The following is a 5,000-nucleotide window of genomic DNA, read 5'->3' as shown; positions in this document are numbered from 1 at the left end:
CATTCGCTTGCTATGTGCTTTATGGTTTCATTTTTCGTATTGCACTTCCAACATATGGGAGAGATGTTATTTCCGTCTATCGATCTTTGAACATATCTGGTTCTTAGGGCCTGATCTTGTGCCGCTGTTATCATTCCTTCAGTTTCCTTCTTTATCTCTCCCTTCTGTAGCCATTGCCATGTGTCATCGCTGGCTAGTTCTTTAGTCTGTCTCATGTATTGTCCGTGCATTGGTTTGTTGTGCCAGTCCTCTGTTCTGTCTGTCATTCTCCTGTCTCTGTATATTTGTGGGTCTTCGTCTACTTTTATTACTCCTTCTTCTCATGCACTCTTTAGCCACTCGTCTTCACTGGTTTTCAGATATTGCCCCAGTGCTCTGTTCTCGATGTTGACGCAGTCCTCTATACTTAGTAATCCTCTCCCTCCTTCCTTTCGTGTTGTGTATAGTCTGTCCGTATTTGCTCTTGGGTGTAGTGCTTTGTGTATTGTCATATGTTTCCTGGTTTTCTGATCTATGCTGCGGAGTTCTGCCTTCGTCCATTCCACTATTCCTGCGCTGTATCTAATTACTGGCACTGCCCATGTGTTTATGGCTTTTATCATATTTTCGGCGTTGAGTTTTGACTTGAGTATCGCCTTGAGTCTCTGCATATATTCTTTCCTGATCGTGTCCTTCATCTCTTGGTGTTTTATATCGCCTCCTTCCATTATTCCCAGGTATTTGTATCCTGTCTCATCTATGTGTTTGATGTTGCTCCCATCTGGTAGCTTTATCCCTTCAGTTCTCGTTACTTTTGCCTTTTTGTATGTTGACTAAGGCGCATTTTTCTATTCCAAACTCCATCCTGATGTCCCCAGATACAATCCTTACAGTCTGGATTAGGGTATCTATTTCCTTGATGCTCTTACCATTATTATTATTATTATTATTATTATTATTATTATTATTATTATTATTATTATTATTATTATTATTATTATTATTATTATTATAAGGAAAAAGTCATTGTGGGGCAATCCTGAAAAGCAATGACTTCCAGTGCTCGTAGATAACACTGTTTACATGTAAAAATGCGAGAAGAGCGATATGTTAAATAAATATACTATTAGATCACTAACCAGTATAGGACGCCCTAAAGGCGATAGATAACTCGTGAAGCTTTAAGTTAAACCAACAAAGGGTTAACCAGGCCTCTCTGAACTCTCTGCTACATAATTATTATCATTATTTGCATTTGAAATAGTCTTGAATAAATCTTTGGTAGGATGAAATTGAAAGATGTCAGGTTTTATCTGCCGAAAGAATTTTTCTTTATACTTAGTTACTTTTGGGAATATTAGCATTTGAACGGCGTTAGGACCGTCCCATCAGAAATGAGCCTGTTTAGATATAAATTTTTATTGGATGGAATTGAAAGACGGAAGGTTTTATCTGCCAAAAGGATTTTTTTTATCTTCAATATTTGAATAGCGTTAGGACCGGACCGCCAGGAATAAGCTCGTTTCCAGCAAGACTTCGCTTAGCTTGTAACAAGTAAACGCCGAAGTTTTCAAAGCGCATTCGAACTTTCTGTACAGTGTATAACGCTGCATGAACTGTAGCCCATGAAGCTTTCAGCCACGTCCCGGTGGTGGCCTATCCCATAGCATTGCCAGACGAACGATTATGGCTAACTTTAACCTTAAATAAAATGAAAACGATTGAGGTTAGAGGGTTGCAATTTGATATGCTTGATGATTGGAAGGTGGATGATCAACATACCAATTTGCAGCCCTCTAACCTCAGTAGTTTTTAAGATCTGAGGGCGGACAGAAAAAGTGCGGACGGACAAACAAAGCCGTCACAATAGTTTCCCTGTACAAAAAGTAAAAAAAGCTGATATATTCATGTTTATTGTCGCGTTATTCTTACATCTCCACACCATTTAAATATACTTTCACTTTTCTTCAGTAGGGACTTATGCTTGTGCCCTTCTTTTTAGAATACGATTTTTAAGAATGAACAACAAGTTGCTCAAACATCTTCAGAGGTTAACCAATTCATGACTGAGAAGGAAGTGAAGTCGTTTGACTGCGATGAATAAATAAAAGCTCTTCAAAAATTTCGTTAGTTGAATGTCACATTGAGAATTTAGGATTAAATGGACATATATTCGTGCTTAGACTATGCATTCATATAAAGACAATGCCGCCGCCCTCCCCACCCCTGCCCCCCCTAAACACACACATTTATATATATATATATATATATATATATATATATATATATATATATATATATATATATATATATATATGTGTGTGTGTGTGTGTGTGTGTGCGTGTGTGTGTGTGTATATATACAGTATATGATTGGTTGCGTAAATTGTAAAGTTTCCTGGATGAAAATGAGACTTAGAATAAACATAATATAAAAATCATTCACTGTAGGTGAACAAATGAAGCTTTTGGACTTCAGATCATAATTAATTGATATGACAAAAAAAATCTCGCAGACTACGTGTGGAATGAGAGCACCTCTAAAAATTCTGGTGAGAAGCTTAAAATGATAAGATATGAAGGGCTACTCTTGTTAGGTCTGTTGTTCACGAAGGGAAATAGCAGAAAGGAAAAAGTTAGGATTTGAGAATGGGCTGAACATCAAATAAAACAAATAAAAAATCTCCGAAGTTTCTTCCGCGCAATCGAGTTGTCTGTACAGCCGCTCCAGCGTAAAATCAAAGCCACCGAAAATATACTTATTTTTCTGTGGTCTCGGTATAATCCTGTATGAACCGCAGCCCACGAAACTTTAACCACGGCACGGTGGTGGCCTGTCCTATATCGTTGCGAGAAGCACGATCATGGCTAAATTTAACCTTTAGTAAAATAAAAGATACTGAGGCTAGATGGCCGCAGTTTGATATGTTGAATGATTGGAGGGTGGATGATCAACATACCAATTTCCAGCCCTCTAATCTCAGTAGTTTTTAAAATTTGAGGTCGTACAGCAAAAGTGCCGATAGAAAAAAATGCGGACGGACAGACAAAGCCATTTCAATAATTTTACTTTACAGAACACTAAAGAAAAAAAAGTTGAGCCGATCGACGAAAAGCTTCTTTGTGTGTGGGTGGAATGATGGGTACATTATCTTTGCATGTTTACGGAATAAAAATAAACCTGTCGTCAGACTCTCAACTCAGCCACAACAGTCCTCGACAATTATTTACTTTACAAGATTCCTCCGGCACTTATGAAGGTCACAGAGCTGCTTCCAATGCTAATATTTGCACAGTGATCTCGTCTCTGGGTAAAGTTTCTTTCACGTTTCTAGATTTCTGGAATCATTTCTGGTGACTGCTGGAGTTTGATGGATGGAGGAAAACGCAAGATGAAATCTCTTCGTTATTTTCATTTATATTTTCGTTTATTTTATTCTCTCTTCGCAAACCGCAATGCTTCCTTGTAATGTATATATATATATATATATATATATATATATATATATATATATATATATATATATATATATACGTATATACGTATATATATATATATATATATATATATATATATATATATATATATATATGCCAGTAAATAAATATAAATCCATACATATATATACATATATATATATATGCAAGTAAAATAAATATAAATGCATATATATATATATATATATATATATATATTATATATATATATATATATGTAATGTATAATATATATATATTATAATTATATATATATATATATATATATATATATATATATATATATATATATATATATATATATATATATATATATATACATTGGTGCTTAGAATATTCGGTTTTGAAAACGCGGTTTCAGAAAACTTGGTATTAGAAACTTTGGTCTCAAAATCAACATTGAATACTAACGTCAAGTCTTTATCAAATAATAATAAAAAAAAATTCAAAACACAAAAGAAACTTTGATTATTAGTTGAAGATTAATTCGATATATTTCATTACAGTAAACTTGCAATTGAATTATAGGAATTTCATTTAAGAGACAAGGAAATTGTCCCAGAAAATTGACTGGGTCTTCCAGTATTTAGCTCATCGAAATTATTAATTTCTTCATTTGTTACAATAAATCTGTTTAGTAAATTATACGTATATGTTTAACGTCAAATAAACCAAATTAGGCAATTATACTAAAATAGCAGTTAAACAAAAACCATTAGCAGTTTTTGTCATTATTATTCTATTTCTACGGGACACCATCCGTCAAGGCTTTTATTTCAGGTTACAGTACTCATAAAAATGGCTACGAGCATAGTAATAAACATCGGTGCAATCAGTGGTCAGCGCCGTGGGAGAGAAACACCTAATTATTTTCTATATGATTTATGGAAACATCCGAAGCCGTGTTATGGATAAATTACTTCGTACTAATATATCATAATTCCTAGGAAGGATTTCACCCAACTTCTGGAAATTCATTGACGTTTTGAAAAAGGAAGGAACTTCGCACAAACGATCATTTTACATTTGTATGTGAGAGAAAGACACCCCCTCCCCCCAAAAAAAAGCGTAAACTTGGCACGTGTATTAAGACAGTAGTAGAAAAGTATGGTGGAAAAAAGCAACAGAATTTTTAAAAGCTATTTCTTTTAGCTTAATGATTTTTTAGGATGGGAAGGATAAACAAACATGTTTATTCTATTACTGTTTTAATTAATAACACATTTTATTTTTTTGGGTAGTCTATAAGTATATGTAATGAAAATACACCCAGCAGACAAGAAACTTCAAAAGTTATTTGCATTACGGTTATAAAAAAAATAGCTTCAGACCGAATTTTCCAAGACCACATTTTCTGAGACCTAACTTTCTGGTCAACGTGTGTGTGTGTGTGTGTATATATATATATATAATATAATATATATATATATATATATGTGTGTGTGTGTGTGTGTGTGTGTGTGTGTGTGTGTGTGTATGTGTGTGTATGTGTGTGCAAGTAAATGAAGTTAAATCCATCAATAT

Source organism: Macrobrachium nipponense, chromosome 37 (genome assembly GCF_015104395.2).
Source record: "Macrobrachium nipponense isolate FS-2020 chromosome 37, ASM1510439v2, whole genome shotgun sequence".
Classification (NCBI taxonomy): domain Eukaryota; kingdom Metazoa; phylum Arthropoda; class Malacostraca; order Decapoda; family Palaemonidae; genus Macrobrachium; species Macrobrachium nipponense.
This window is presented reverse-complemented; position numbering follows the sequence as displayed.